This window comes from Bufo bufo, chromosome 10, assembly GCF_905171765.1.
Source record: "Bufo bufo chromosome 10, aBufBuf1.1, whole genome shotgun sequence".
Lineage (NCBI taxonomy): Eukaryota > Metazoa > Chordata > Amphibia > Anura > Bufonidae > Bufo > Bufo bufo.
The window spans coordinates 24,482,469-24,505,454 of record NC_053398.1 but is presented as its reverse complement, the minus strand read 5'-3'; the positions used below and the strand labels follow the sequence as shown (position 1 = coordinate 24,505,454).

The 22,986-nt window shown below is 44.2% G+C and overlaps 1 long non-coding RNA gene across 1 annotated transcript; it reads left to right on the top strand.

The window, feature by feature from the left end:
• The first annotated feature begins 433 nt into the window (after positions 1 to 433).
• On the top strand, positions 434 to 4,720 carry LOC120981039. Its single transcript, XR_005774613.1, has 4 exons — positions 434 to 443; positions 1,582 to 1,591; positions 1,954 to 1,956; positions 4,599 to 4,720. It is a non-coding gene; the product is annotated as an uncharacterized LOC120981039 (long non-coding RNA).
• The last annotated feature ends 18,266 nt before the right edge of the window (positions 4,721 to 22,986 follow it).

Sequence of the window (22,986 nt, the reverse complement as noted above, 5' to 3'; positions counted from 1 at the left end):
ACATATCATTAGACACTTCTTGGACCCGTCCTGATTTTCATCACTAAATAACCGAATTATGCCAAGACCGAGAGGATTCCAGCTCTGACACCTGTTCGGAATATCTCTCTGTCCAAATCAGTTATGATAGAATCAGCACAGGAGAGATCGGATGAGTGATACAATGTATTTAGCTTATTTACTGGTTTGGGGATGGAAACCGTTAATTTACATAAATGTGTTATTTTAGTTCCACTAAATGCAGTGTAGTCCTGGAACATGAGAGCCGACGGAGGGTGAAATCAGCCTGAAATTAACAGGAAATGATATTTTCTATGCATCAGGGAAATAGCTATGTTAAAGTATTTAGAAGCTGTTCATAGGTAACCATCAGCAGTTTAGATACTTGGACTCATATTGCGGTAGACAGTTTCTAGTGGGCAGGGGTGGACTGGGAACTTAAAGTGGCTCTGGAAAAAAAAACTAAAAATGGCCCCATGTTGTAGGAATACAAGAAGGTGAGGACAACAGAAGTAGGCAGGGTCAGCATTTCCATAGTGCAGGACAAAATACTGTGCCAGCAGAACCAAATACCACAGTGAAGGACAAAATACCGCCCCAGCAGAACCAAATACCACAGTGAAGGACAAAATTCCGACTCAGCAGAACCAAATACCACAGTGAGGGACAAAATACCGTATGAAACTATATCATCATCATGTTGAATTCAGGAGGACACCTCTGGCCCTGAGTCTGTGTTGCAGAAGGGGTTAATCTTTCATGAAGAATCCGGTGGGAGGGAGACACAGGGCAGACAACAGTGCAGAGGGGCGTGGCCAGCACAGTGACCTCTGGTGCACCGACACAGACCTGCTCTCTCAGGCTTGTGTATGAAACATCATCAGAGCAGGGAGAGAAGATGACATCACAGGTCATGTGACCCTCAGTGAAATCTGAGAAAGCAGCAACTGGAGATAAAGTAAGTGAATTGTAAAGCCCTTACATTTGATTAGTTAGAAACTTGCAAAGTACAAACAAATAACTCGGACAACCCCTCTAAGGACATTGGCTGTATGTTTGGGGTCATTGCCCTGCTGCAGAATAAATTTGCAGCCAATCAGGCTCCTCCCTGATGGGACTTCATGATGGATACTGTTTGGGGTCGTCATCCTGCTGCAGAATACATTTACATTTAAACTATTAACTGTTCTATTTTTGAAAGCATTCTTACTTACTTTGTAGCATGTTTCCCACACATGCTTAAAATGTTTGCATTTTTGTACTGTATATATATTGTACTCGGTAGTAAATAGATGCTATGCACATGACTCATCTTTTTCATTGCTTGTAGTTTTCCCCCTGACTGCTAATTTTTTTCATGATATGCTCCTCCGTTGCGCCGCTGTGCCCATCATCTGTTTAGCCGCCCTGCATGCTAATTAATAGCATCGGAACAGGGAGGAGGAGACATCAGCTTTTCTCAGTGGGCGTCTCTTCTATCTGGCTGTGGCGCTGTCCTATCATAGCGGAGCGCGTCACAGCCAGGGAGAAGGTGAGCTGTTTTTTTCTCAATGGCCGTGGCGCGCTCCTCTGTGATTGGAGAAAAGCTGATGTCTCCTCCTCCCTGTTCCGATGCTATTAATTAGCATACAGGACGCCTAAACAGAACGAGGGGCACAGCGGCGCAGTGGAGGAGCATATCATGAAACAAATTAGCGATATCTAGGGAACAGTGTGAGGTATCGTAAAAACTGATAAAATGTCCTCTTTTAGATTTTTAAGCAAGTGCCCACAGTCTGTCCCCTGAAACAGAAGATTCATACTCACCTGCTGCCATGCCGCCTCCAGTGTCTTCATGTACTGGACCCCACACTGTTTATATCTGGTGGTGCACGGGCATGGTCACATCCACCGCTCCAGCCAAGGACTGGCTTCAGCAGTGACGTGCTGCTAGTGGCCACATTACCGCTGAAGCCAGTCATTGCCTGGAGTGGTGCATGAGACCGTGGCTATGCACTGGCAGGTGAAAACAGCGCGGGGACTGTAAGATGGAGACCACGGTGAGGCAGACAGCAGGGGAGTATGAATCTTCTGTTTCAGGGGACAGACTGCGGGCACTTGCTTCAAAATCATTATAACCTCTTTAAGGGTAGGTTCACACCAGACTGAAAAGCTGTGATTTTGCTGTTGGGGAGTTTCATGTGGCAGATCTGCAGTATTGTACAGTATTAGCAAAGTGGATGTGGTTTTTAGAAATGTCATCCGCACGCAACGTAAAAATATGTAGAGAAAAATTTATCTGAGGTGTGGATTTGAAATCCTCAGTAGGTTAAGCTATGCTGGGGATCTCACCCTTTGCAATGGGAGCGTGAAATCCACAGCCATTTTTGCGTCAAAAACTGTATGTAATGTATACAGCTTTTGCCGCCAATCCATAGCAAAATCCGCAGCTGCCTTTTTATGTTATGTGTGGACCTCTCGTGTCTGGATGGACACTACTCTCCTCCAAAAGAGCAGTCAGAGATGTTCATAATCACAGTCTATCCAATACTTGCAAGTTCATGGCCAGCCTGTCTTGCTTCTCAGCCAGATCAGTAAGAGATGTGCGCCTCCAATAGCGAAACAAAACTGCGACAGGACAAGCATTAAAAGCAGGTGAAATGCGGCTCAAGCTGACGCCATCAACATGTGGCGGGTCCTGCCCAACTCGAGTTTTGCAACACTGCTTCTGGGGATGTGAGCGAAAGGTGTTTGGCTGTTACCATTGCCAACGGCATGATCTGATTGACGGCAGCGGGGAAACAATATTGCTTACAAGTATTGGATAAACGGTGATCCTTTGTGATCATTTCGGAATCCTCTGTTGCAGGAGAGCGGCGCGAGTTTCGCCACATGTGTGTATTGGAAGAACTGACCTACTTCTAACAAACTCTGCAGTGTTCTCACTGAGATTATTGCCATAGATTGTTCACACGAACCATCGTTTTTATTTCTGTAGGGAACTGGGCTGCAATACCAAATATAACCCATAAAACAGAGAGGCGCTCTTTCGGGAAGAAACCAGCTTCTATCATCATGTGCCCTAGGCAACCTTCACACTTGCGTTGTTGTTTTCTGGTATTGAGATCCGGCAGAGGATCTCAGTACCGGAAAAAAAACCTTTCAGTTTAGTCCTCATGCGTTCTGAATGGAAAGAGATCCGGCACTGAAAACAATGTACTGTAAATTAATGGTGACGGATCCATTTTTTTAGAAGCCTAAAAAACCAGATCCGTCACTGTGAAGAATACCACACCTCGTGCCCGCTTGACGTCAACTACGTCGAGCTCACGAGGCGCGGTATTGTCCCTGGTTACCAAAAACGTGACGTTGCGCCCTCCAGAGGAGCAGGTAAGATCCGCTTGGTACAGTTTACACACACACCTCCTGTCCACGCGGGCCCAGAGAGGCAACAAGCTGAGAGAGCCTCTTCACTGCCGCAGTGAAAACAGCGCTGTCTCAGCCCGGAAAATCTGCCACCAGCTTCTCGTTTGATATAAGCCCGGTCTGCTGACGGGATTATATAGGGTGAGAAACCAACCCGCGGTAGCTTATAACTAGGCCAAAACACGGACGTGGGGATTCGTGATCGAGATACAAGATAGCACAAGATTAAATTATATATTTAATCGCCGTAAGGGCACACTAGATTTAACACAATATACACAGAGAATATATACAGTGGTCTGAGGTTACAGATACAGATTGATTATATCGGTACAACAGGGTTAAGCAGTGTAAAAGTCAGTTACCGGGTAGATGAAAGTTCCTTTTGGTGGTGAGGTGTTCTTTGCTGCAGTCCACATGAAGGGCCGTGATCTGAGCTAGTTCCTGGGTCCCCTGAAAGACCCGCCCGCTCGCTGGCACAAGCCTTTTAACCTGTAGCTGGCCCCTCCCCTCCTGGCCTGAGGGAGGGGTCAACTCCCCCTCTTCTGGGCTGGCAGCAAATGACCCACAAAACCCTGTAGGGTTCATAGCTCTAGACCAGAGGGTCACAGGGAGATGGTTCTGGGACCAACAAACCTGCCTGGGTTCTGGCTACAAGTAGAGGCCAAACCTGGTACCGTTATGTGGTTTCTATGGGGAGATATGGATATCTCCCTTCCCTGACATAGCCCCATTAAACAAAGACCATGGGCATGTACCTCGTGGCCACCAAGACACAAATATGTAAGATGGCCTGGTGAATCATAATTCCTTATGAAAGGTAGGTGCCAACATGTCTGGGAGGTATCATTGATCCTGCGCAAGAGCTGATACCTCCGGCTGGGGGTTTTCCTGCAGGATTTAGCTTGGCTCCAAACTGGTTGACTGAGGTGTGACCTTCTCCACCTGGGGCCTCCTTGAAGCCTGGACCCCTGGGGCTTTCTTTCTTTCCAGCTGACACTCAGATGGCTGGGGGGGTGGGAACTTATTTTGCATGTACACTGATGAACAGGCCAAGAGGTGAATCAAATGACAGCCAGGGCTGGGGCTTTGAAGCAGGGCCCTCCTGGGGAGTTCACTACCTCTGTTATCTGTCAGCAAATAGGGGTGTGAGGACATGGCTGACAGTAAATATTAATCCATATTCCTCACAGTCCCCTTTTGACTTTCAATGTATTTATTGATGGATCAGTTTCTTTCCGGTTTGATTTCACACAACCGCATCCTAACCGAACGGATGCTTCCTGATGTGTAAAATCAAAACGGATTCGTTTGAGATCCGGCAGAGGATCTCAATACTGGAATTAACAACGCGAGTGTGAAAGTAGCCTTAGATAAATCCATTATCTCGATGATTTGTTAGCCCTCCTGTGCAATAATGTAGGTTTTGGATGGTAGGTAACTATAGATGGATAGCATGAGGTTCTCGATGCTTAGGGGAGGTTATACTTTACCATGATAATTTTAGGGATTCAGTTATTCCGTTACTTCGTTGCCCACCTGACATGATAAAGAGAGGTACCTAAATCTGTGGCTTTTTTTTACGGTATGAATTGCGCACATTTCCTAACCGACAGACTTTGATGAATATGCGTTGCTGCTGTCTGGAATAAATTGGCACAAGATCCATCTGTAAATTACCGGGGTGATTATACAGAACAGATGGCAAAGAAGCACCTAGTCAAGAAACAATTATTTACTGCGTATATCAGCCTCAAATAATCCAGAAACTGAAAATACACATCTATTTCAGATTGTTTTCTCTGCTGTGACTTGTAGATGGTGCAAATTAAAAAGCGCGTGTCGCTTATCTATAGTGTGACCTGTGGTTTATGAACAGTCTCTATTTCCAATGCTAGATGCAGACATGGGCCTGTACAGAGGCAAGACTTCAAGAAAAAAAAAAAAAAGGAAAAAACACTGATGGTAGAGAAGTTTATGTTCTCTGTTCAGAAATTTGCAATTCATATAATATCACAGTGCGTTTCAGGATGAGCCAAACCCCTTACCAGAGGATTTTGTCCAGCGTGGTTGAAAGATATTGGATGTGACGCAGACAACGGAATGTCGTCATACAGTTTACATAGATTGTGCTGCTACACTGAGCACATAACTGTATGAATTAATTTCCTAATATATTCTGGGGATCAGAGATTCGTTTTTTGATGCTGCGCCTCCGTTTCCATTCTTCTTTTCGTGCAGCGATGGAGTTCACCAAGTTCTTTGCCTTCTAAAATTGGGTTGTCGTCTATCAATCATTGGGAGTTTAGCCACTAGGACCCTACCGATCATGAGAACAGGGGTCCTCCTTGTTTGAATGGAGTCATCTTTTGTGGATAGAAATGAATGGAATGGCACTGTGTATGCTCGATCACCTCTGCATACATATGGGTACACAGGCACCCATTCTCATGATCAGTGGTCAGACCCCCACCGACATATCCCCTATCTTGTAGGGATCATTTTAAATCTTGGGACAACCCCTTTAAGTTTTCCTTTGTGGCGTCTGAACAGAGAAAGGCCATAACAGAGGTCATCAATGCACATTAGATAGCTGTTGGTCAAATGCTCACTTGGCCTCAGCTACTGTATCTCTCCTGACCCCCATAAACATGCACGCTCATGTAGGCTGAGCACACCTCTGGCAGTGGCTTATCTCTTCTCAGATCAAAAGGATCGGGCATGTTGAAATCCAACAGCCTGATCCTTCTTTATCTGCCATCATGGCTGACTCAAGAGGCCCCCCCCCCCCCCCCATACACATCATATGAGTTAGGAGAGGAAGGGTTGACCTTGTTACCCCCCCACCATACATATACCCCTGACTTGACCTCTGCAGCCCCCCTCTCCTTCAGAATTCTTACCGCATGCACTTTTTTGGAAACCTGTAAAGGCGCCAGCTCACGTCTAGATTATCTAGCAGAATATAACTAGAAGAATGTGATATATTCTCTTTAAATCGCAGAGTAGGACATTACAAGGAATCGTCTGCATCCTGACGGTTATAATTAAGATATAAACCGCCTATTGTCTGATTTGTGGTTTTTGAGGAATATCGCTCCTCATTTCCATGACAACTGGTGAATAATGACTCTGTTGGCTGAGCCCTCGATAAATGAACACAATTGAAGCTGCCTGTCTATGACTCAAAGTAGCGTCAAGTTTACAAACTACGGCAGAGCTAGCGCTCTATGACTCACCGAAGCAATGGAAATACAGTGATTGAGAGTGGCGGGTTTTATTATTTTTGCTGCCTGCAGGTCAAGCACCTAATTTATCACAGAGCTTGGGTCTCTCGCACCCTCCATCTGGATATAACGTCTCTGTTATCCCGTGAACCCCTTGCAATTGTGTTATTCATGGTCAGGCTAACAGAGGTGTGTGAATCATTGTAAAAAAGAAAAGGTATATAGATATACAGCATATGATAATATACACTCAGCTAGGATTATTGCCACCCCACCAAAGAAACTGAGCAGAATAAAGATCAGGCCTCTTAAAGGATGGCCGTAGCTGGAAACCACGTCTGCTCCCGGTTTATCTCCATTCAATGAGGATGTGTCCTTCCTGCTGCTGTTCTCTCCGTATTACAGCTCAGGGGATGTATCCTTTCTGCTGCAGCTCTCTACCTGTCAGCTCAGGGGGTGTATCCTTTCTGCTGCAGCTCTCTACCTGTCACAGCTCAGGGGATGCATCCTTTTTGCTGCAGCTCTCTACCTGTCACAGCTCAGGGGATGCATCCTTTCTGCTGCAGCTCTCTACCTGTCACAGCTCAGGGGGTGTATCCTTTCTGCTGCAGCTCTCTACCTGTCACAGCTCAGGGGATGCATCCTTTCTGCTGCAGCTCTCTACCTGTCACAGCTCAGGGGGTGTATCCTTTCTGCTGCAGCTCTCTACCTGTCACAGCTCAGGGGATGTATCCTTTCTGCTGCAGCTCTCTACCTGTCACAGCTCAGGGGATGCATCCTTTCTGCTGCAGCTCTCTACCTGTCACAGCTCAGGGGGTGTATCCTTTCTGCTGCAGCTCTCTACCTGTCACAGCTCAGGGGATGCCTCCTTTCTGCTGCAGCTCTCTACCTGTCACAGCTCAGGGGGTGTATCCTTTCTGCTGCAGCTCTCTACCTGTCACAGCTCAGGGGGTGTATCCTTTCTGCTGCAGCTCTCTACCTGTCACAGCTCAGGGGGTGTATCCTTTCTGCTGCAGCTCTCTACCTGTCACAGCTCAGGGGATGCATCCTTTCTGCTGCAGCTCTCTACCTGTCACAGCTCAGGGGGTGTATCCTTTCTGCTGCAGCTCTCTACCTGTCACAGCTCAGGGGATGCATCCTTTCTGCTGCAGCTCTCTACCTGTCACAGCTCAGGGGGTGTATCCTTTCTGCTGCAGCTCTCTACCTGTCACAGCTCAGGGGGTGTATCCTTCCTGCTGCAGCTCTCTACCTGTCACAGCTCAGGGGATGCATCCTTTCTGCTGCAGCTCTCTACCTGTCACAGCTCAGGGGATGCATCCTTTCTGCTGCAGCTCTCTACCTGTCACAGCTCAGGGGGTGTATCCTTTCTGATGCAGCTGTCATCCTATCACAGCTCAAGGGTTTTGTCCCTTCTGCTGCAGCTCTCTTCTAACATTAGATCCATCTGGTGGCAGTTAGATGATGGCCCTAAGCATATGCGTCCTGCTCATTCAGCTCTGTAGCAGAACAAGCAAGTTATTATATAGATTGAACACCAGGGGGCGCCATTATAATGAAGTCAATGGAATATTTCACAACTGGATCATTTTTGTAAGACAAAGTAAATTACAAAAGTAACTAGTTTGTCATACTGAATTATACATGTATAAAAATAACAGTTAATGTTTGGCCAATCCCTTTAAATGTGAAGGCCTAGATTTCATTGTAAATGTTATAGTTGTGCATAAACTGAAGATGTTATGGAAAGGCCTTTAGACCTATGTCATCATTGCTTTTCTGATCCCAATTGACTTTTCGTTGCTCTTAACTGATTCATATATAATGGTTGACAGTTTAATGTACAATTGACAAAATATGCCAGCTAACATAAAAATTTGGGTCTATTATTTCAGGTTTTTTAACAGTTCAGCCAGACGCAAGCATCTCAGTAGGTGAATCATGGCCTCCTGAAGAATTATCGTCTTCTGCTGCCAGTGAAATTCTTGCTTTATATGGCCAAGAAAAGACAGAAAATACTACTGTATTTTCCAGTACCACACCCACCAGCAAGAAACTCAATGATCCAAGCCCTAACCCCTCTATTCAAGACATGTTGAATGTGCAATTTGAAGAACTCAGTCCTTCTGAATCTCCGATCACATCTCCATTCCAGCCTACAAACCAAGGTCTAAGTGATACCAGCATATTGCCTTTATTGACTCTGCATCCATATAACCAAGATGGTTTTATTTCTTCATCATTGCCATCACCTTCATCTTCCTTACCATCATCATCATTGCCACAACCTTACCTGACTTCCTCGGCTGTAGCTTCCTATACCACTGTGCCTTACTTTGATGAAGTTACTGAGGGGGAAGTGTTGATTCAGCACCCAGCTACAGATGTCGTAAATTCTAGTTCTAAGGTAACTATTAATTTCACCAGTTCATTGGAGAGAACTGAAAATAGCACCACTGATTTGGTAAAAGGTACTCAATCACCATGGCATACAGACTCGGCTGTAGCGGCAACAATTGGAAACTCCTTAGGGCAAACCGAGAACGAAACAGAATCTTTAACTGTAGCTGTTACGTCATCCTTATCATCAGAAACATCTGCCTCTACTCTCTCAACAACCTCCTACACTGACTCTTTTTCCACATCATACAAGCCATCCACTCCATTTGGCACAACATTTACAATACTCCTAGACACAGTAGACGTTAGCAGTTTAGAATCACGTCAGGTAGAGACCCATACAACAATGGAAAGTGGCAGTCATTTTAACACATCTCCACATGTCCCTGTGACACAAGAGGAAAGTGCATCTCGCTCAACATTGTCAACAGAGCAGTCATCAACTGGATTCATAGAGTCCAGCTCCCATCACTTCATGGGCACTTCAACAATACCAAGTTCAGAAGAAACATCTGTGAACGCAACTTCATCTGAATTAAGTTTATCTCCTAATACCATGATGTCCACCGTGTCTATCACCACATCAGCTCCACTTAACCCATCAACAGCATTCATTTCTGTTCAACCTACTGACTATACCCATGCTGAACATACAATAGGATCTTCTTTGTCTGATGATTTATCCACCATCAACACTGATACAAGCACTGATGTCACAGTTTCCAGTCTTACAGATCTCTCGAACAGTACTTTACGGGATCAAAATGTGACTGAAATAGACACCAGTTTTAATCTAACACAATCTACCTCATATTCTGAGGAAATGACTTCTCATCTCACTAAAGGTGTAGCAAGTACCAATAGAGCATCAACCATTACAGAAGAAAAACATACTCAAAGTATAAATGATGGCATGACCTCCTGGACTTCAATGGCTCCTTCAGAAACTCCAACAGCAGTTTCTCTCTCTTCTGAACCATCCACTATAACATCTAGTGCTAGTATAATGACAGAAATGCGGAAGACAGATCATATAGTAGGCACTAGTCAAGTCTCCACAGACCACCCAAGTGAGGAGAATAATTTCTCATCCACTAGCAGTACATTCTCAACTTTTGAGTACTCAACCTCTGATCATGCTGTAAGCATGGAATCAAGCACCAGAGAAGTAGCATCATCAGTGAAGACCACAACATTGCCTATATCAATAGACAAAACAAGTGAAATGCCGTTATGGACTTCTAATGAAATTGTGATTAGTAGATCCCCAGTGAAAACAAGCACGTCTATGACGTCCTATTCACATTCAGGTGCAACATTAGCTTCTGAAACAACACCGGAAATCTCCACGATAATTGACACCAGCGCAAACACTGATACCCAACAGACACACTCCACAGGAGAAACCACCCATATAGCCACAAGTGGTCAAGAAGATTCTAATTTTAGGTCAACAGTACCAGAACCCCTAACTTCAACCACTCTTAAATCAACGTCCAACTTTGGCGTTAGAGGAATGACAACCCAGACTGTGACTAATAATAGCTCTTCTCTGTTTGATATCACATCACAACCTGAAGGCAACACATCTGTAGCAACAGTTCCTTCCCTGTCAGTGGTCACAACAGGATCTGAAACCCTTACATTTAGCAGGGTTTCCGCCGCTATGCAAGAAATCAGTTTAAGTACAAATAGCATGGATGTTAATTCTACTCCATATTCCAGTTATAAAACCACAAGTGCGTTTGATGACACAACACCGTTCAGGCCAACAGAGCTCGAATCTTCAAATACGTATCAATCCTCTTCATTCCCCACATCTAATTTTGATGAGTTGAGCACTGATTTCAACAGTGGACAAAGTACATCGAACATAGGCGTAGTTTCAAAAGTAACGTCACCACTGGAGTCAACAACAGGGTCTCTAGTAATGACCCCCTCCCATGCAGTTACCCCATGGACCATTACTGATAAAACTAATGAAGAATCAACTGATACATTTCCAGTTACGTTAGGCATATCCACAACATTATTGTTTTCACAGTCCACAAATATTGATACAAAAACAGAAAGTTTGCGGACGTCTACTACTTGGGACATCTCAAGGCTTCAGCCTCTATCGAGTAGTGTAACAACACCATCCCTTTCCACGTTAACACAATCTAGTGCCAGTGCTATGGACAGTATGAGCTCTACCACAGGGATTACCACTGCCTTAAACATTACCAGAAGTCATAGTACCATAAAGTTATCAAGTGGTCCCCAGCCTCTATCAAGTGGTGTAACAACGCCATTCCTTTCTACATTAATACAACCTAGTGACAGACCTATGGACATGACCTCTACCACAGAGATTACCACTGCTTCAGACAATACCAGAAGTGATGGTACCATAACATTATCAAGTGTTCCTCAGCCTACATCGAGTGGGTTAACAACACCATTCCTTTCCATATTAACACAAACTACTTTTAGTGCAACGAATAATATGAGCTCCACCACAGATGTTACCACTGCTTCAGACAATACCAGAAGTCATAGTACCATAATGATATCAAGTGCTCCTCAGCCTCTATCGAGTGGAGTAACAACGCCATTCCTTTCCATATTAACAGAACCTATGGTTAGTGCTACCAACAATATGATCTCTACCACAGAGATTACCACTGCTTCAGACAATACCAGAAGTCATAGTACCATAGTGTCATCAAGTGGTCCTCAGCCTCTATCAAGTGGTGTAACAACACCATTCCTTTCCACATTAATACTATCTAGTGATGGAGCTACGGACATGACCCCTGCCACAGAGATTACCACTGCTTCCGACAATACCAGAAGTGATGGCACTATAACATTATCAAGTGACCCTCAGCCTATATTGAGTGGCATAACGACACCATTCCTTTACACATTAACACAACCTACTGTTAATGCAACGAATAATATGAGCTCCACAACAGATGCTACCACTGCTTCAGACAATACCAGAACTCATAGTACCATAATAATATCAAGTGCTCCTCAGCCTCTATCTAGTGGAGTAACAACGCCATTCCTTTCCACTTTAACACAACCTACAGTTAGAGCTACCGACAATATAAACTCTACCACAGAGATTACCACTGCTTCAGATAATACTGGAAGTCATAGTACCATAGTGTCATCAAGTGGTCCTCAGTCTTTACTGAGTGGTGAAACAACACCATTCCTTTCCACATTAATACTATCCAGTGACAGAGCTACGGACATGACCCCTGCCACAGAGATTACCACTGCTTCCGACAATACCAGAAGTGATGGCACTATAACATTATCAAGTGACCCTCAGCCTATATCGAGTGGCGTAACGACACCATTCCTTTCCACATTAACACAACCTACTGTTAATGCAACCAATAATATGAGCTCCACCACAGATGTTACCACTGCTTCAGACAATACCAGAACTCATAGTACCATAATAATATCAAGTGCTCCTCAGCCTCTATCTAGTGGAGTAACAACGCCATTCCTTTCCACTTTAACACAACCTACAGTTAGAGCTACCGACAATATAAACTCTACCACAGAGATTACCACTGCTTCAGATAATACTGGAAGTCATAGTACCATAGTGTCATCAAGTGGTCCTCAGTCTTTATTGAGTGGTGAAACAACACCATTCCTTTCCACATTAATACTATCCAGTGACAGAGCTACGGACATGACCCCTGCCACAGAGATTACCACTGCTTCCGACAATACCAGAAGTGATGGCACTATAACATTATCAAGTGACCCTCAGCCTATATCGAGTGGCGTAATGACACCATTCCTTTCCACATTAACACAACCTACTGTTAATGCAACCAATAATATGAGCTCCACCACAGATGTTACCACTGCTTCAGACAATACCAGAACTCATAGTACCATAATAATATCAAGTGCTCCTCAGCCTCTATCTAGTGGAGTAACAACACCATTTCTTTCCACATTAACGCAACCTACAGTTAGAGCTACCGACAATATAAACTCTACCACAGAGATTACCACTGCTTTAGATAATACTAGAAGTCATATTACCATAGTGTCATCAAGTGGTCCTCAGTCTTTATTGAGTGGTGAAACAACACCATTCCTTTCCACATTAATACTATCTAGTGACAGAGCTACGGACATGACCCCTGCCACAGAGATTACCACTGCTTCCGACAATACCAGAAGTGATGGTACCATAACATTATCAAGTGTTCCTCAGCCTACATCGAGTGGGGTAACAACACCATTCCTTTCCATATTAACACAAACTACTTTTAGTGCAACGAATAATATGAGCTCCACCACAGATGTTACCACTGCTTCAGACAATACCAGAAGTCATAGTACCATAATGATATCAAGTGCTCCTCAGCCTCTATCGAGTGGAGTAACAACGCCATTCCTTTCCATATTAACAGAACCTATGGTTAGTGCTACCAACAATATCATCTCTACCACAGAGATTACCACTGCTTCAGACAATACCAGAAGTCATAGTACCATAGTGTCATCAAGTGGTCCTCAGCCTCTATCAAGTGGTGTAACAACACCATTCCTTTCCACATTAATACTATCTAGTGACAGAGCTACGGACATGACCCCTGCCACAGAGATTACCACTGCTTCTGACAATACCAGAAGTGATGGCACTATAACATTATCAAGTGACCCTCAGCTTATATTGAGTGGCATAACGACACCATTCCTTTACACATTAACACAACCTACTGTTAATGCAACGAATAATATGAGCTCCACAACAGATGTTACCACTGCTTCAGACAATACCAGAACTCATAGTACCATAATAATATCAAGTGCTCCTCAACCTCTATCTAGTGGAGTAACAACGCCATTCCTTTCCACTTTAACACAACCTACAGTTAGAGCTACCGACAATATAAACTCTACCACAGAGATTACCACTGCTTCAGATAATACTGGAAGTCATAGTACCATAGTGTCATCAAGTGGTCCTCAGTCTTTACTGAGTGGTGAAACAACACCATTCCTTTCCACATTAATACTATCCAGTGACAGAGCTACGGACATGACCCCTGCCACAGAGATTACCACTGCTTCCGACAATACCAGAAGTGATGGCACTATAACATTATCAAGTGACCCTCAGCCTATATCGAGTGGCGTAACGACACCATTCCTTTCCACATTAACACAACCTACTGTTAATGCAACCAATAATATGAGCTCCACCACAGATGTTACCACTGCTTCAGACAATACCAGAACTCATAGTACCATAATAATATCAAGTGCTCCTCAGCCTCTATCTAGTGGAGTAACAACGCCATTCCTTTCCACTTTAACACAACCTACAGTTAGAGCTACCGACAATATAAACTCTACCACAGAGATTACCACTGCTTCAGATAATACTGGAAGTCATAGTACCATAGTGTCATCAAGTGGTCCTCAGTCTTTATTGAGTGGTGAAACAACACCATTCCTTTCCACATTAATACTATCCAGTGACAGAGCTACGGACATGACCCCTGCCACAGAGATTACCACTGCTTCCGACAATACCAGAAGTGATGGCACTATAACATTATCAAGTGACCCTCAGCCTATATCGAGTGGCGTAATGACACCATTCCTTTCCACATTAACACAACCTACTGTTAATGCAACCAATAATATGAGCTCCACCACAGATGTTACCACTGCTTCAGACAATACCAGAACTCATAGTACCATAATAATATCAAGTGCTCCTCAGCCTCTATCTAGTGGAGTAACAACACCATTTCTTTCCACATTAACGCAACCTACAGTTAGAGCTACCGACAATATAAACTCTACCACAGAGATTACCACTGCTTTAGATAATACTAGAAGTCATATTACCATAGTGTCATCAAGTGGTCCTCAGTCTTTATTGAGTGGTGAAACAACACCATTCCTTTCCACATTAATACTATCTAGTGACAGAGCTACGGACATGACCCCTGCCACAGAGATTACCACTGCTTCCGACAATACCAGAAGTGATGGCACTATAACATTATCAAGTGACCCTCAGCCTATATCGAGTGGGGTAACAACACCATTCCTTTCCATATTAACACAAACTACTGTTAATGCAACCAATAATATGAGCTCCACCACAGATGTTACCACTGCTTCAGACAATACCAGAACTCATAGTACCATAATAATATCAAGTGCTCCTCAACCTTTATCTAGTGGAGTAACAACGCCATTTCTTTCCACATTAACGCAACCTACAGTTAGAGCTACCGACAATATAAACTCTACCACAGAGATTACCACTGCTTTAGATAATACTGGAAGTCATAGTACCATAGTGTCATCAAGTGGTCCTCAGTCTTTATTGAGTGGTGAAACAACACCATTCCTTTCCACATTAATACAACCTAGTGATGGTGCTACGGGCAATATGATTTCTACTACAGATATTACCACTGATTTAGACAATATCAGAAGTCATAGTACCATAATGTTGTCAAGTGGTCAGTCTACTGTTTCTTCAGTGCCATCCACAGTGCAATCATCGAGCAGAAATTCAGAAAATCAGACAAGTTCAGAGAGTCTTCAAAGCCCCTCTACCTATAGTCCTTCTACAGTCACATCTTCACTATCTCAGCTGACAACACAAACTGAATCCTTAGCTGCCAGCACTGTAGATATGGTAAATTCTAGTGAAAGTACCACTCACAGACAGGACACCACAATGGCCATGCTTCACACTACATCCCATGTGTCATCCACAAACAAAACATCTATTCATCCCTCATCTTTCTCACCTCTCGCAACTACAAACTTTCCAACAAGCATATCTGATTCTCTCTCTACAGTCTCTTCTGTGGTATCTCCTGATGAACTGTCAACTGTTCCAGCTACTGGAAATGCAACACAAAACGTTACTACTCCAGAAAGACCATCTCCTTCTTCTTCTGTGACTCTCACAACCCCTACAACTCATGTGTCCCCATCTATTATCTATACATTGTTGTCTACTCACTTCACCAAGAGTGCTTCGACACCATTAGGGGTCATTACTACAGGTAGTACACATTTTACGCCAACAAACCACACCATAATACATACACCTACCACAGTAGTTCTTTCAACCGGATTACAAACCATGACCCTGACATCAACCCCTTCAAGTACTACCAATACACCTACAACAGATACAGTCACAACAGTGTTAGATACCACCAAAGTGTCAACTGTTCTTCCTCACACCATTACTTCATCAACCGTGGCATCTACAACAACATCCCTGAGGACACCTGTGGCTTCTGTGACACCAGCGACAAGTACAACTGTTCTTAATCACACAACTCTGGCGACCATGCAGAGTACATCCACAATGCCTTCCATATTCGAGTGCAAGCTATCCACCAAAACTATGGTGAAAACTGGTAAGTTCCTTGTTTTTGAACTTTTTTGCTCAGTTGTTTGGGAAATATTTTGTATACCAATATTGCATGGTCAAAAAAGCCTTAGCAGCCAAGTTGTTAATGAGCTTGCACTGTAATGCTGCTCTCCATCAGTGATGAGATGGTTCCTCTTCATGGACCAAGTCTGCTGTTTTGATTTTATTAATAACAGGAAAGGATTCTGACTTGTGCTCTGGCGGACTTTGTCTGGGTCTACTTCTAAGAACAAACAGGTTGTGAAGTTTCTTTGGCATGTAAAATACATGAAGAAGTAATCATGCTTCTCGGTTATAGAAAGACTGCAATGCAAAATTTGCTTTCAGCCTAAGGCTACTTGCATTTTTTATGTGGTTATTCTATAAGAACTCTGCTGCCGGGCTACAGAGTCTCCATCAGCATATAGACAACAGCTTCTGACATTGTTATATTTCTTCAAGGAACACTAAACCTAGAATTGATTGATAAAAGTAAACAGAAGATAATCTTGCCCCCACAGCCTCTGGCAGAGGAACAGACTATCCGAGTTTACCGTATCCAGCATAGCCGGACAGCGCTGCTCACTGGCGGAACTTCATTGACTATAATGGGATCCAACGGGTTTCCGGCATAAATTCCCCACCTGTATTTGTCCGTCTGTATTTATCCCATTATAGTCAATGGGGATCCGGCTATGCTGACTACTGGAGTTCATGCTGCATATGTGAACCTACCCTAACAGTCTTGCAGAGAACATAGGGGTTCATTTCCTGCTGATTCTTTCCATAGACAGGCAGCTTTGGGTAGGTACTGGCTCTCCTTGTCTCTCCTTGAGAAGATCAACTGTGTACAGAGACTTAGTGGCAATGCTCCATGGGAAAATATTATGCAAAAAGGAATCTTCTAGTGAAGGAGATCCCTCTCATTACTGCCACCTATTGGAAGTGGCTCCTTAAGAGTCAATGTTTGACTTTTCAACAAGTCACGAAACATGACAAGGAAAATTAAATTAGTCATGTGGATGGATGTGTGGCTTGGCTGTTTTCCTAAGTTTGTTGAAAAGTCAATCATTGGTTTATAGGGAACCACCTCCAATAAGTGGACCAAGTCTGCTGCTAGTGAGATGGTTCTCCATCACTGAGAGGTACCTCTTTACATTTACAGACAGACAGCTGAAGAAAGACCAGTCTAGCTATACAGCTAGACAAGTTTGTGAGATGGAAGAGGGGGAAATGTCTCCACCTGGGGCATCTAAGCTTCTCTGAAACTGAAACCTGTTATACTGTTATTGAATGAAAGGTCCCAAATGATAACCTGTGAAAAGTTAAAATATGCTGGCGAAATTCCTGCAGCACCACCATAGGAGAAATGAAGAATTGGGTGATGTTCATTGACGATGTCTGTGTGGTGGGTGGAAGTTGTAGGTCCTCCAGAGACAGAGATACTCTTTGATGCGGTTATCTGCTCTGGCTTATTGATAAAGGTCCTGTCTGAGATAAATGGGTTTTCCAAACCAGAGAATCCCTTTGAAACCACTGTGTCAAGGTTTTATGGCAAAAGATTCACAAGAGGCATTTAAGGAGTAGTTCAGGATTTTTTCCCTTTAGGTGGTACAGGTGATACTGGGAGCAAAGTTGCTCAACAAGATGATGTAAAGATCAACCACCATATTCTGACCAACAATTCCTATGGTGACGTTTAATCTTCTATTCTTTGAACCTAATATCATTGTTGTGGTTGGTTCAACATTATTTGCTGATTAATATCTTAATATATCTATGTAGAGTATCATTTTTGTGACACAGAGCTCCAATCCCTTACAAAGATGTAGAGTTGTAATCCTGTAGTATTAGCTTCCTGAATACTGTGTTACTATAGAGGTCAATGTCTAAACAGTATTTTGTAAGCTTGCTAGCTCCATCTAGTGGTGGCTGCAGACAGCTAGTGTTTTATCTTTTAAATCTTTGTCAATCAAGGGGATTTGGAGCTCTACAACAGAAACAGAATTCTTACTGTTATAAAAATGCATTAAGATATTTATCAGCATAGAATATTTAACTAGTTCAGATAAAAAATATTAAAATAAGGCTTAATTGGTGGCCCTTTAAAGGCACGTGCAGACTAATGATTTTTGGGTGCTTTCCAAGTGTAGAATGGACAGCACTAGAAATAAAAACTAACCCGTTACAGTAAATGGGTCATTTCTCTAGGCCTGTGACAAGAAGAATTGCAGCTTGCACTGTCCAGCTCCAATTTTCCACAAGTGAATGGATCTGCAAGAAAAACTGATAGCACGCGGACACATTAGTGTTTACCGGCCAGAACACAGATGACTTTCATATCCTTCCTCTGAAAAATCCCTTATATTTAATAGTGATTTTTTATTTTATTTTGGTGAGAATTTATTTTTTTAAGCTTATGTTATATATACCATAAATGACCTGTCGATTGTATCTCGTTTTTAGTTCTTACCTTGAGTAATCAGTCACTTACCGCATCAAAAGAGGCCATTGTGCAGAAATTTGAAGAATTTCTCAATCACACCCTCTACCAAGCTGTAAACCAGTCCATCCAAATATTTGTGAATAGAACTTCATTAAATGTAAGTATGGAATATCCCATGTATTCTCACTTCCGACAGGATAGCATAACTAGCAGGGTTGTATGGGATTAGAGGAAAGGGTCTGTTTCATTCCAGTGCCCCTCTTCTACCATGGGCTCAGTCTGATATTGCACCTTCTTCATGCATAGCCATAAACCCCACATTATCTGTGTACAACGGTCTGTTACAGACAGCTGGACAGAGATACTCTGTGTGTTTTTTTGAGGGTGAATGTGTTTCACTTATAACACCAATAGTGGAATAATATGGCTGATGTATGTTTCCCCCTGTTTTTGCTGTTGGGTACAAAACAATGCAATAAAATTCTAGAAACATAATAATTTTGCTAGAAATTATAAAAAAATTTATTGCAAAAAGCTTTTATTCCACTTATCTGTATACAGTATTTGCCAGTCTTATAAATTCAACATTTTATTTTTCTTCAGTTTCTTTTGTTACATATGAAGTATTTTATTGTCTGTATGTTTTTACCCCATACATTGTTTCTGTGGCAACCTATAATCTGTTCATAAATTGAGTCTGATATAAGTCATCTTTTTACAGTTGGCGAGCCAGCCGGGTAATGTGACAGTGGGGTATTCGGTGGCAGTCAATGCTTCAGTGTACATCCCATCAGCCATTGTGGAGGTTCTTACAGGCAAAGACGTCTTCAGCATTTCTGAGCTCAAGGTTCTTATTCCAGTCCTGCAGTCTGTGCCGATAATAGCTGAAACTTGGGAACCTCAACCTGATATCAGCTATAGGGTAAAAACAGGTGAGATCATTTAGGCAGATGTCTAGATTTAAAGTAGAATGTTTTATATAGTCATTTTTGGAATGATACAGTTTTGTATATGTTAAAGGAACACTAAACCCAGACAGTGGTGAGATATTGCAGCCAGTTACCCCACAGCCAGAGATGAGCCTGATCTTTTTGGAGAGTGGAAAAATGGCAAATTTTATTAATATAGAAGAAATGATCACAGATAACATTGCAATATTAAGTGGAATAGGATCAAAGTGTAGAGGTTAAGGGAGGAACTGCTGGGATTTTTGTGTTCATTATACTTGTAATGTGACATCACTGTGTTTATTACTCCTGTAATGTAACACCTCTGTGTGCATTATCCCTGTACTGGGACATTAAAGTGTGTATTGTCCCACCGTATCACATAAACAGTGATGTCACTACTGTAACATTGATGTGTGCATGATTCCTGTGACTCTATTATGTCCATTATTATCAATCCCTTTACTGTGACACTACTGTGTGGATCATCTTTCTGCTGCCACATCACTGTGTATACTATGACATGCCTGTGTATGTGATCCCTATACTGTGGCATAACAGTGTTCATTATGTATGTATTGTTACATTTCTTTGTGAATTATCCCTGTGCATTTGGAAGAGTGAACTTGCTACTAAAGGCAGTCATTAATAACCTATATCAGTGATGAAATTATTAGTAACTAGACCTTAAGCCCGTTACAATACGCTAGAGCAGTAGTGCATAAACATTAGTAGGAACAGACTGCTGGCACTGTGACTGGTGGCACTGACTGATGGCTGAGACGGCTGACACTGACTGGTGGCTGAGACGGCTGACACTGACTGGTGGCTGAGGCGGCTGGCACTGACTGGTGGCTGAGACGGCTGGCACTGACTGCTGGCACTGACTGGTGGTGCTGAGACTGCAGCTGTGGCTGAGACTGTTGACTGCGGCTAATGACTGAGACTGCTGGCACTGACTGATGGTGCTGAGACTGCTGGCACTGTGACTCGTGGCTGGTGGCACTGACTGATGGCTGATACGACTGGCACTGACTGGTGGCTGTGGCTTGTGGCACTGGCTGAGACGGCTGTTCACTGACTGGTGGCTGAGATGACTGGTACTGACTGGTGGCTGAGATTGCTGGCACTGTGACTGATGGCTGAGATGGCTGACACTGACTGGTGGCTGAGACGGCTGGCACTGACTGGTGGCTGAGACTGCAGGCACTGTGACTGGTGGCTGAGGCACCTGGCACTGACTGCCGACACTGACTGGTGGTGCTGAGACTGCGGCTGTGGCTGAGACTGTTGACTGGGGCTAATAGCTGAGACTGCTGGCACTTTGACTGGTGGCTGTGGCTGGTGGCACTGACTGATGGCTGAGACAGCTGGCACTGACTGGTGGCTGAGACAGCTTGTACTGACTGGTGTCTGAGACAACTGGCACTGACTGGTGGCTGAGACTGCGGGCACTGTGACTGGTGTCTGAGATGGCTGGCACTGACTGGTTTTTGAGATGGCTGGCACTGACTGCAGCTGTGGCTGAGACTGTTGACTGAGGCTAATTACTGAGATGGCTGGCACTGAATGGTGGTGCTGAGACTGCTGGCACTGTGACTGGTGGCACTGACTGATGGCTGAGACGGCTGACACTGACTCGTGGCTGAGACGGCTGACACTGACTGGTGTCTGAGACAACTGGCACTGACTGGTGGCTGAGACGGCTGGCACTGACTGGTAGTGCTGAGACTGCGGCTGTGGCTGAAACTGTTGACTGCAGCTAATTGCTGAGACTGCTGGCACTGACTGATGGTGCTGAGACTGCTGGCACTCTGACTGGTGGCTGGAAAATGGTGGCTGAGATGGCTGGCACTGACTGCCGGCACTGACTGGTGGTGCTGAGACTGCGGCTGTGGCTTAGACTGTTGACTGGGGCCAATTGCTGAGACTGCTGGCACTGTGACTGGTGGCTGTTGCTTGTGGCACTGACTGATGGCTGAGACAGCTTGCACTGACTGGTGGCTGAGATGGCTAGCACTGACTGGTGGCTGAGACTTCTGGAACTGACTGGTGGCTGAGTCGACTGGCACTGACTGGTGGCTGAGACTGTGGGCACTGTGACTGGTGTCTGAGACAGCTGACACTGACTGGTGGTGCTGAGACTGCGGCTGCGCCTGAGACTGTTGACTGTGGCTAATTGATGAGATGGCTGGGACTGACTGGTGGTGCTGAGACTGCTGGCACTGTGGCTGGTGGCACTGACTGATAGCTGAGACGGCTGGCACTGACTGATGGCTGAGACGGCTGGCACTGACTGATGGCTAAGACGACTGACACTGACTGGTGGCTGAGACTGTGGGCACTGTGACTGGTGGCTGAGATGGCTGGCACTGACTGGTGGTACTGAGACTGCTGGCATTGTGACTGGTGGCAATTACTGATGGCTGAGATGGCTGGCACTGACTGGTGGTGCTGAGACCAGTGGCAGCAACTGGTGGCTAATACTGCTGGCAGCAGCAGCTGCTCTATCTGTGTCTGACAGGACTGTAATAGCGGCGCTTGTGGGAGGTCCGGGCGTCTGTGTGGTGCGCTGCGATTCTATTGGCTGGCGCGCATGCAACTCGGTGCATCGCGCATGCGCATTTAACTCAGCACACACGCACGGTCACATCGCAGGCACAGAGGGATTTTATTATATAGGGTTTATTGTTATTAGATGATCTGTGCCCTGTAATCTATAGATTAGGCAGAAGCTGACGTGTCAATTCAATTAGCAGAGAATGTCTGCGCTCTGGGTTTGCCTTCTTTTCTTTTCTCATTTGGCAGGCGGCCAGGATTACCATTTATGTTGTCGCTGTTTCTGCTTCTTCAAATACTTTACTGCAGATTTTTGCACAGCATCTTCGCACTAAAACCGCACAGGCGACAATGCCAAGTGCTGCCAATGCCAATGGTGCTGGAGTGCTGGGAACACCTGCCATTGTTTTGGGTTGCTTTGGATCTGGCCCAGTTAAGATGCAGGGTACAGTGACGGATCTTGAGCTTATGTTTTCTTGTTGTGCTTTGACACCAGCTTCTTGCTGTCTACAAGTTCTTTGCATAAGTTGTAGAGAAATATGTCCACAATGGAAAATCTCATCTGCATTAACCAAGAGA